This window comes from Berghia stephanieae, unplaced genomic scaffold (genome assembly GCF_034508935.2).
Source record: "Berghia stephanieae isolate SIO BIC M18660-M18661 unplaced genomic scaffold, UCSD_Bste_1.3 scaffold1259, whole genome shotgun sequence".
Lineage (NCBI taxonomy): Eukaryota > Metazoa > Mollusca > Gastropoda > Nudibranchia > Aeolidiidae > Berghia > Berghia stephanieae.
Genome location: NW_027622245.1, coordinates 1,400 through 13,550, shown reverse-complemented (window position 1 = coordinate 13,550; position 12,151 = coordinate 1,400). Strand labels below are relative to the sequence as shown.

Below are 12,151 nucleotides of genomic sequence, written 5' to 3'. Positions count from 1 at the left end.
TAATAATGATAATAATAATAATATTGTAATTGTTCGTACACAATAATATACAATTTCAGAAATTACGAATTTCCTTGTCAGATTACTAAAAATTGACATAAAAATTACTAAATTTTAAGTTTTCAATTTGGCATGTATGTGTCTGTTGCAGTCTTGTGATGTACACAATTTCATTAAATATTGATTCAGTTAGGCTTTTCACACTGGATTTACTATGCAGTCTGCTTACAAACTAGGTGGGATTCGGTTTTACTGTCACTCGGCCTAATATTCTTTCATGTTCACAAAGAGACAAGTAATAGTAATAGCAATCTGTCATCTGCATTTTTTGCGGCCACAAATATCAGGGGGATCCTCAAATTTTGGGAAAATTGGCAAATCGCGTGGCGAATTTTGGGGAAAAAAAGAAGCGAAAACAAAATAACGGAAAAAGAAAGTGCGAAACTTGAGAAATGTTGCAGCTTTGCCTGGGCACAAACCAAGGAAGCTACTCTCTACGGATAATGATCCTTTAAAATCTTTGTAACAACGCTATTCACAGTCATTTCATTTCTCAAGTCAAATAAATCTTTTATATATATATATTTTTTTTTGTATCGCGTGTAAATTTTTACTGAAACGCTTAGTTTTCCTTGGCAAATTTTTTTTGGCAAATTTTAGGTCCCGATTTGGCAAAAAATGCAGATGACAGAGCAATGCTACTACTTATGCTTGATTCATGCCAGTCGTAACACTATCACTGCACTCTTCATTAAAATAAATCACTGGGTTGCTGTCGAGGGGGGTTTATTGTCTTTTGATTGCTCCATCAGTTGGTTGCCAAAACATCACAGAACTATGACTATACACAACACAATTATGCAGAAATAAGTTCAACTATATAATGCTATCAATGAAATCGAAGGGAAAGGAAATATAAACAAAAATTATAACTGTTCTGTTGATTTCAAATGGAACAGAAGTGAACATTTTCAGATCCAAGAATTGAATGTCCGTTTTCAATAAGATTATGTGTCAGATGCCAATGCTTTGTACTGTGATTTGTCATTCTTGAATTGGAAATAACAATGAATTACAACACCCAATGTCTTGTTTATTTGTATGTTGTTTTTTTTATTGTCATTTGTATTACAGTGTCATTTGTATTACAGTTAAGAAATCAGTTCCCTGGTGGGGTTCCTGACCTCCCGTCATATCAGACAGAGAGGCACAGGCTTTGTCTTCTATCCTTCTACTTCTATTATCTGTTTTCCAACATGCTTTCTGTCTTTGTCTTGGAATGAGATCACTTGGTTTTGTTGTGGCCGGATACCCTGGCTGGGAGTGGGAGTGCAGTCTAGTCCTGGGTGGGGTTCCTGGCCTCCCGTAGTATGCAGGGAGTTAATTACTGTGTCATCTATTCCCTTTTATCTGTTTTCCAACTTGATTTCTGTCTTTGTCTTGGAATGAGAATACTTGGTTTTGTCCTGGCCCTGGCTGAGAGGGAAACTGTCAAATTTAGAGTTAGTTTTGGGAGATGATTTATTTCCTTGTAAATCATCTCTCTGTTATGCACTATATTGTTCTGTTTCCATTTTATATATTATTTGTAAACATCTGAGAGTATTCATCTTAGTTGGGACTTGTGCTTTTGTCTGGATGAGACTTTTAGGTGATCTCAAACCGAGTACTTTGATAGTGTGCTCTTGAAATCTACATATGTTTCATACATACTGTGTCTTCTATCCCCTTATATCTGTTTTCCAACATGCTTTCTGTCTTTGTCTTGGAATGAGATTGCATGATTTTACCCTGGCCCTGGCCGGAGTCCTAGCTGGGAGGGAACCAGTCAAATCATCTCTCTGTTATGTATTATTATATTTGTTATTTTGAATGTATAATGTAAGCATTTGAGTGCATTCCTCTTTGTTGGATTTTGTGCTTGCGTCCGGAAGAGACTTATAGGTGATCTCAAACTAAGTACATTGGTGGTGTGCTCTTGGAATCTACATCTGATCCCTATTTGTTCCCAGTTCCCCATGGCTTACTTTTTCTTGGGTGCTTTAATTGTAATTCTCGAACTTTTTACTATCCCATTTTCTTAATTTTTACTGGCGCTGATATAACCTAAACGTGTTGCAAGCGCCGTAGAACCCTTAAAAACAAACAAAAACAATTCCCTTTTTTGTGTGGAATTGGACTGTTGTTTTTTCCATGGCTCGTTGGTTAGGGTGTGTCAGTGAACTGTTTGAGCATTAATTTGGAGTATTTCCATGGATTCACCATGCTTACTTAACGTGCTTGATTCAATCCTACGGCAGGCTATAGGGAAACATCCATTTCATAACGTACAGTTTGCCTGTTGGTCTTAGGCAACCTTTATAGTTATATTTATATGCTCACGTCATTGCCTACATTGCCATGTATCTACTCATATTAACATCTTTGTTGTGTAGGGCATATATATATATATATATATATATATATATATATATATATATATATATATATATATAATATATATATATATATATATATATATATATATATATATATATATATATATATATATATATATATATATATATATATATATATATATATATATATATATATATATATATATATGCCTTAACAGGCTCACGACATCAGCCATCGGAGCCAGAATCTTGCAATCACTGTTAATGGCCATGCTCAACATTGATTGACAATTCAGTTGTGCTGCCAATGTCATAAACTTACTGTCACTTTTATACCATTTGCATAGAAATGTGGCATGTTTTCCCTTTCCGTTTTGCTTTCTAACCTTGCTCTGGTATACTGGGTGGGGTTCCTGACCTCCCATAGTGGGCAGGGGGGTACATAATGTGTTTTCTATCCCCTTATTCTGTTTTTCAACATGCTCTCTGTCCTTGTCTTGCAATGAGATTACTTGGTTTTGTCCTGGCCCTGGCCGGAGTCCTAGTTTGGAGGGAAACAGTCAAATGCATAGTTATTGTTTTGGGAGAGAATATTTTTTTCCTTGTAAATCATCTCTCTGTTATGTATTATTATACTTGTTATTTTGAATTTATAATGTAAGCATTCGAGTGTATTCCTCTTTGTTGGATTTTGTGCTTGTGTCCGGATGAGACTTATAGGTGGTCTCAAACTAAATTCTTTGATAGTGTGCTCTGGAATCTACATCTGATCCCTATTTGTTCCCAGTTCCCCTATGTCTTACTTTTTCTTGGGTGCTTTATTTGTAATTCTAGAACTTTTTACTATCCCATTTTCTTCCTTTTTACTGTCGCTGATATACCCTAAATGTGTTGCAAGCGCCGTAAAAACCCTTTAAAACAAACAAAAACCATTGCCCTGGTATAGACCCAGTTTTGCCATGGATTTGACTATGATCGGTCACCCAAAAGAAGGGCAAGGCAGCCATCAATGCATACGTATCTCTCTAACTTTGACATACATATTTACTTTTTCTTCCTCAATCTTTTCACCCCTTGGAAAGGGTCCTGTGCCTAGGACCTATAGAGGGCCCTGATAGCTCAGTTGGTAGAGCACTCACTTCACACTCAAAAGGTAATGAGATCGATCCCGGGTGCAGTCAATATTTTTTTCTGTCCACCTAGCAGTGATTGTGTAGTTAGATCTGGTGGAAAGTCCTTTGCGATAGACTTGCATCCGTCCTATCCAAAGGATAGCAGGAAATTGCTATTTTCAGTTTCACGCTTTTGAAATCGGGATAAACCCTGGCTCCATTGGCCCAATGGCTTCGATTGAAGGACAACTTCGTGCCTATATTTCATATTGAATTGAAGCATTATTGCTAGCTATCCACAATGTATCAGAGTCAGCATTATCATCTTTGTTTTACACACAAGAGCTAGAATCTGTCATAATTCTATTTTGTACGTTTTGTATAAACATCGAATAAAGAATTAGAGGTTAATTTAATACATACATTTTATTAATATTTACTCAAAACAATGCTTTTTAAAATAAGCTCTCTTTATGCAGAACTATTTCCACCATTTTAGAATCAATGACGATCCAATTCCTATCTCGAATCTTACGTTCCTTCATGACTCAAATTCATTTCAGTCTCAGTAGAGTCATGATCTCATTATTACACTTTGTTTTCAAAGGTGCAACTAGCACAACTTTCTACCAATGAGTTCCTATTTCTCAACTTCTACTATTTCATCTTCATAATCATGATGAGGATCTATCCCATAATGTATCTTTCCCTCGTGGATACGCCATCCTCTCAGAGGTGAAAGAGTGGGCGACTTGACCAGTTTTGCTGATGACGATGACCCCTCCCGCCCCTCCCACTTTTTTCTTCATAAATCTAATGCTTGGTCTGCTGCTTCTTTGGCCGAACATCCTGAAAAGAGATGTGGAAAGATGACAAACAGTCAGACCTAACATAACATGATTGGGTCATTGCATTTCATTCCAACCTCTGAATGTTTATCAAGGAAGTGTAGACGTCTGCCTCAAAACGCAATGTTTAGGACCAAAAAAATGTAGAGAATGAATTTTCTCACCGTTCGTTAGCGTTAGATTATTTTCTCTGTTATATTTTGAAAGGAAGATTCTTTTTTTTTAAAGTTATTCAGAAATTTTTTTTTATTGAAAATTTCTGTATAGATACCTATTTCACCCGAACTTAAGCTGGCTTCTTGTTAAATATCTCTATATATCAAACATATATCTATTTTCAGTTTGACAGATTGGTTCATTGATAGAAATCGGTATGCCATACTTCTTACATTTTCATAAGAGCTTCAATTATTTTAGAATCGATATGAGAACATTTTATTAAACAAATGAGAGGAATAAATATTTTTAAAATAACTACAAAACAACTAAGCATCTTGAGTCGCTTAATAATCAACCTTACCTGTTTCAATTTTTTCTCCAACCCTTCGCGTAAGGCAGACCTTCATAATGGATTCTCCATGACCAGTGGATGAGGCTGCACAAACGTCGTTGTCTGCATAGGCCCACAGCACCTAGATAGAAATACATTCATAACGTCAACTTCTGCTTTATCTAAGACAACAACCGCTTGTTGGTCTCAAATTTTCTGTTTTTGATCTGTTTTCCATTGCTATTTTAATGGATAAAGTCAACCAATCTTTCTGGTCAGGCAGTGTTGGCTTTATCGAGATTCCACTGTGCGTACATCAATATAGGACAGATGATCTTGAATCATCTATGATGTATCAAAAGGAAATTAACACAAAACTGGTACGGCCGTTTTTTTGGAAATTAAAATCCAGAGTTTTGCAAGCAAAACACGACAAAATTTGCAAAATGTTGCGATTGATTTTCGTAAAAACTGACAATAAGTCAATAAGTTCATGAAAGAGAAAAGCGTTGTGGACCTGAGTAATTGGTAGAGAGAGAGAGAGATTAGCTAAAACTAAAATATGATCATGACAAAAAAGCTAGTAAGATTTTTAAAAATCCTCCCCAAAAAAGCTGTTGCAGGCATGCCTATCCTCAATCTCAAATTTCAGGGAGATTCTATGGATAAAACATCGCATTTCAGGAACAATACCGCTGGTGTCCATATCACATCGTCCCGCGTTCAACTCCAACTTGTGCCTAACTCCCATAGTCCCGGGTTCACTCCCATATTTACTCCTTACTAATATCCACCTCACAATAGTTCGGGTTCACTCACTGCTGCAATCCACCTCACATTGTTCAGGGTGTCTATCTCAAAAAGTGGGTACATTTCTCTCTTGACCACTCCCAACATTTGTCTACATCTTACAGTCCCTAGTTCATCGGCGTCACCAGCCCATACTCCCAGGTTTACTCCCCACTGATGTTCAAGTCCAAAAGTCTTAGGTTTACTCTCCACTAGTTATTTCCCATAGTCAAGGGTGCACCCAGGTTCACTTCCCACTGGTGTCTACATTCCGTCTTCTCCTCGAGTTCATTCCCCACTACTGTCTACAACCCAGGGTCACAAAGTTTCCTCCCCTCTAATATTTACCACCCATTATCCTGTGTTTTATTTCCACGGATCTCTTTCTCAAATGTTCCCTGTTTCACCCCTCACTGGTGCTCAGCAGAGCCCTGGGTCAATTTGTACTTCGAACTTCGATTTGTTTTATTGAAATAATACGATGGCCCCGCCTCTTTATCGGCTGATCAAAAAAAAAAAAAAAAAGCAATCCATTAGGCTACAGTACCAGGAGTGCCAGATTATTTTCAGGCATTCTGCCAACTGGTTTATTAAAATCTGCCAAATACCACAAAAATCTGCCAAACCGTATTATTTATAGTACCCCTTTGAAAACTCATCAGTTTTGTTAATCAAAAAATTCGCAAAGCCGATGTCATACTTTTTTTTCATCTCCCAAGTTTTAAAAAAATCACTAATACGAGTACATAAAAATTGCCATGGAAAACGTGGAACATAAAATCTGCCAAATATCTGCCAAACCGTTTATTTTTTCTGCCAGACGACTTCAAATTCTGCCAAAAAAAAAAACGACATTTGGCAGAAAATATGCCAAATTGGCAACCCTGTACAGTACACCAGTTAACCCTCTTCCGCACTAGGACAGGACTGTCCTGGGACAGTCCTGTCCCAAATCTGTAACATATAGTATTTAGAGGAATCTTCCGCACCTATTGGGACGGGACAAAACAGTCCCGTTGTGTCCCAAGCCGTTGTGAAATGCTGCAAAATCAACGGGACAGGACTGTCCCAGTCCCGTGTTCATATCGTTTGTGATGGTAGAAAAATATAGCAGACTTCCGCACTAGGACAAAAAAGTCCCAGACTTGGCGGCGCCGTGTCAAAATTGAAATGCCTGTCTTTATTTTCTGCATCCCTACTACTACTGCTACTACTACTACTACTACTACTACTACTACTACTACTACTACTACTACTACTACTACTACTACTACTACTACTACTACTACTACTACTTCTACTACTACTACTACTACTACTACTACTACTACTACTACTACTACTACTACTACTACTACTACTACTACTACTATTTCTACTGTTGCTTCTGCTGCTGCTTATGCGACTAATATATTAATACCTACATCCCTTACAATTTGCATTTATTTCCAATTCCATTGTATTTATTTTCCAACAATAGTCCACACTTTATTTTAGTTCACTGTCTTCTATACTGCATTACACAGTTCCTACCCGCCTCCCCTCTTTTAACATAATTAAGTACGCACCTTTTATAAATTTCTATTGCTCTGTTTTAATTCGCGCTTCCTCACAAAGTAGCATACAATTTCCTGCCCATCAATGTTTTTGTTTATGCATCTTAACAACGCCACTACCACATTATCTCATTCGCCTGTAGTTTTTAATTCATCATGTGTTGTTGATGAAGGGGAAACCCGAAACGTCCATTTTATCTGTTTTCGTATAGTAAACTGAAGCTTACATTCAATTTCACAGTTATGATTTATTTATTTATTTCAATTCTGAATATAAAAAAGCAAGAACAATTCAAAAATTATTCTATGTGATGAAACCACGTACAGAAGGCATAGCAACATAAACATTTTCGGCAATTTAAAAACGTATGTTTATAAATATAATTTAAGAAGTGTCACACTTTGTGACACAGCAGTAACGTTTCTAAAACCGGTCGCACATCTATTCGGTACCTTGTGGGATCAATTATCTTTATCGTTATTTATTTCGGGAATTCTCAATGAAAATATTTTTAAGTAAGTCCTTCTGAGCCACTTGGACTCATTGTAAGACGAATTAACTCCTTTAGAGCCTTGTAGCCAATTGTACAGGAGTTATCCCGGTTTCAATAGCGTGAAGCGGACAATTAACGTATTTGTTTGAAAACCTTTGAACAGGACGCTAGTCTATCGCAGATTACTATCCCAGCTTGACAGGTACCCTTTTACACCTGAATGGAGTGAGTGATTGGAGTAAATTTTCTTGCTCTAGAAAGTACAAATTGGCTTCGGTCGGAATCGAACACAGAACCTCTGAGTGCAGAGTACAACGCGCTAACCATGGGCCATCTTGCCTCCTAAGCTTATAAATCCGGAACTTATCCATGTTGCTGTAGCGTTAAGCAGACAGATAACAGTTTAAAATTTTAAAAAATAAAATTCCCTTTTTCATCCCATAGGGGAAATTTTTCTCGAGGGTCTATTCCAAGGGAAGACTGAAATAACCCAGGCGTCAGCCGCAATGCAGCGCCGCAAATTGAGCTAGGGCGAGGTATAACCCAGGTGTCAGCCGCAATGCAGCGCCGCAAATTGAGCTAGGGCGAGGTGACTTACTCAAGGCAACACAGCGCATCAGCGGGTGATCGAACTGATGCCTTTCGGGTACGAAGCAAAGACCGTACCACCGAGCTATGCTGACTTTCTATTATCCTCTTGAATGATACTAGTCCGTCAAAGATTACTTTCATCAGCGAACCGGTACTCATTTGCACCTGGGTAAAATGAGGTGATTCCAAGAAAGTCATTTTAAGATAAGATCGGAGATCACCATAGAGTATACGGAATTGACCCTTGAGCAATCTTTGGGTCATTAAAGGATGCACCCAATATTGTTTTCTCTTGCAATTTGTCTTTTTTTTTCCACGTAGTAAAGCACAGAAATATGCAACCTCTATTTCATCCATTACTAGTAGTAGTAGTAGTAGTAGTAGTAGTAGTAGTAGTAGTAGTAGTAGTAGTAGTAGTAGTAGTAGTAGTAGTAGTACTAGTAGTAGTAGTAGAAGTAGTAGTAGAAGTCGTGGAGAAGAGGTGGTAGTTGTAGTGGTGGTGGTAGTAGTAGTAAGTAGTAGTAGTAGTAGTTAGTAGTAGTAGTAGTAGTAGTAGTAGTAGTAGTAGTAGTAGTAGTTGTTGTTGTTGTTGTTGTAGATGTAGTAGTCGTAATAGTAGAAGTAGTGGTAGTAGTAGTAGTAGTAGTAGTAGTAGTAGTAGTAGTAGTAGTAGTAGTAGTAGTAGTGGTAGTAGTAGTAGTAGTAGTAGTAGTAGTAGTAGTAGTAGTAGTAGTAGTACTAGTAGTAGTAGTAGTAGTAGTAGTAGTAGTTGTAGTAGTAGTTGTTGTAGTAGTAGTAGCAGCAGCAATAATATTACTCTTGCTATAAGAATATTTCATGATTATATAAATCTTATGTAAACACATCCCATTGTACAGTGTAAAAAATCATTATCGTCATGTCGTATCTAATGTTGATTCATAAAATGTGAATTATTAGAGTTGTACCAAGGACTTATTTTTTAACTTATTAATTTATAATTCAAACTATTAAATAACTAATCTAATCATTAGAAGATTTTACATTATTATTATCACCATTATAATTATCATTATTATTATTATTATTATTATTATTATTATTATTATTATTATTATTATTATTATTATTATTATTATTATTATTATTATTACTATCATTATTACTATCATTGTTTGCCTTGCTTTATTATTGATTTTATTTACTTGATTTGTTGATGAAAATATTATATTCTTGTATGAGTTATATTGACAATTGCCTACAAATAAACTTTTGAATCTTGTAAAAAAAAAAAAAATGCATTCGCGCAGGTGTGTCCCGGGACAGTCCTGTCCTAGTGCGGAACCCCTTTTGAATAGAAGTTTTCTCCAGCGGGACAGGACAAATTTGTCCTGGGACAGCTTTGTCCTAGTGCGGAAGGAGTCTTAGAAACAGCTGGTGATGGAGCTCTTTTTGGTAATGATGTGACTGTGAAATAATTGTGAATTATTTTCCTTGTTACAGTGGGGTGAAAAAATCCCTTTAAAAAACAACAAAAAACCGCATAAACAAACGGAAAACTGCACAGCTGACAAAAACTACTCCCACAAACTTATTAAATCTCGAAACTGTGCAACAAGCTGCAGATTTTGCGGCGCAATGCAAAGCAGGATTATTTGTGGTGCGAAAAACCGCCATGCCAGACAAGCCAAACAGTAAACAGGGTATGGGAGAGACTGTCTCTCTCTCTCTCTCTCTCTCTCTCTCTCTCCTCTCTCTCTTCTCTCTCTCTCTCTCTCTTCTCTCTCTCTCTCTCTTCTCTCTCTTTCTTTCTCTCTCCTCTCTCTCACCCCCCCCCCCCCTGTTTAATCTAACAAAATTACAATACCCATGCTTTACTTTAAACTTCACTCCACAACGTTTCGCCTTATTTAACCTTATTTCGTTTACCCTTACTCATTTTCACACTTTTCTCCAGCTACTGGAAATCTTTTTTTACATAAGATATTCATTAGATGTGATATATTGTAGTATGTGACACTGTATGATGTCAATTTAAATTTTACTACATATAATATAGTTACCAGATAGAGAGTTGTAAATATTGTACAACTCACCTATAAGAGGAGTGTCACCCACCCTTCCAGCCCGCTTAGCAGTGATGCCACCAGCTGATGTGGCACTTGCTAGATTGCCGTCAGTGTCCAAGGCCACAGCACCAACTGTGTCACAATCTAGAATTTTGGGAGGCTCTGATCTGAAACGGTTTCAAAAACTTTTCCTATCATCAAATTTATAATGGGAAATGATTAGAAACAACAAAGACATATGAGAAGAAAAAATGACTGGATGAGACTTTTAGGTACAAATATAATGTCAAAATATGCACATTGATGGAAGTGTGGAATCCTCTTGAAGTAGCCACCTTTGCCTGCCTCTCTCTTTGGTGCTTTTAATTTGAGATCTACAGCTTTTATCATAGCCCTACTATAATACTCAAGTCGGCCATGGCTTTTATCCAATCGTCTCACTTGTCACTGGCGCTGAAATTACCTACAATATCGCTAGCACCGTAAAGCAAAACCCCTAACATAAACAAACACATAAATGCATTGCGTTTGCACGGAATACAACCTTATATTCAGTATTGGGCTATCATTTTGTTAAGATTAATAAATATATTAACATTACACCAACCTGGTATAGAAGAGGCCTTTGACTGCGGATGTGTATTTAGTAAACCTCTCCCATTCTGCCTGTTCTCTGGAGTCACCAGCTCTTCAGGACTCACCCTGGGCACGCCCATCTCTTGGGCAAAATCGTTGGCCCCTTGACCAGCAAGAAGGCAATGGTTAGTCTAGAGAAAGTACAAAATAGCATGATCACACTGGCACACACGAATTGTTGATCTTAGGTAATCTCCCTTAATAGAAATTACATGGGGTAAATTAAAAAGAAACAAATAAAAACGAAACGCGTAATCAAATCACGAGATCAATAAACCGAAAAGAATTTGAGATGTCGATTATTTCTCTATGTCACAATGATGAAACTCAGTCACAGTTTGTTTTTTTAAAAGTCCAAGGAATTTACTAGTGCCGCGCTGAAGACCGGTCTGGACCGCGGTCCGACGGTCTTTTAGCTGTGAACCGAAGACCGGTCCCAGAGGGGAAGACCGGCGCCGGTCCTCACTTCTTATCACCTTTCAACTAGTGCGGGGCGGTCCTTGCAAGGACCACGGTCCTACGGTCTCGCGCCATAGCCTACTACTTCCCCAGCGATTCGTTGCTTCGGTTGCCTATCTTCCACCAATCACCACCCATCCCACTTAATTAATCGCACCCACCCCCCTTTGCCATACACTAAACGACACAGACGACCATACAGGCAGACGACCACCAACCTCCACTCCGCAAACCGCCCTTTCGTGTGTGAGATGGGGGGAACAGGAGGCGCACGCCTTGGACGATTCCATTATACGGGGTAAATTTCAAAATTTACTACACCATAATGATCGCAATGACAATGATCTATGGTGAAGGCATGACCCCTCTTCTCTAATGGGTTATTGTTTGAAATGTATGTGACTACAAAAGATGTGTGTGTTTGTGTGTGTGTGTGTGTGTGTGTGTGTCGAACCTAGCAAGTAGCAAATCCGATTTTTTGTTTTCTTTTGTCCATCTCTTGTCACCACTCCTTTCTATCGCAGTGTTGTCATTTAAAATAATACAATAATATTAAAATTTCGTTTGGTGTTTTTACTAATCAAATAATATGAGTTTCATTAGTTTCTTCCTTCCAAAAAACCCAGTTATAACGTCTGAATTTTAAAAAAGTCCAATAGAATATTTGGGGACCCCGATAGCTCAGTTGATAGAGCACTCTCTTTATACGCAAAGGGCCAGAGATCGATC

The 12,151-nt window shown here is 37.6% G+C and overlaps 1 pseudogene; it reads right to left on the bottom strand.

The window, feature by feature from the left end:
• Positions 1–4,151: 4,151 nt before the first annotated feature.
• Positions 4,152–11,094, bottom strand: LOC144961023 (isoaspartyl peptidase/L-asparaginase-like; annotated as a pseudogene).
• Positions 11,095–12,151: the final 1,057 nt, after the last annotated feature.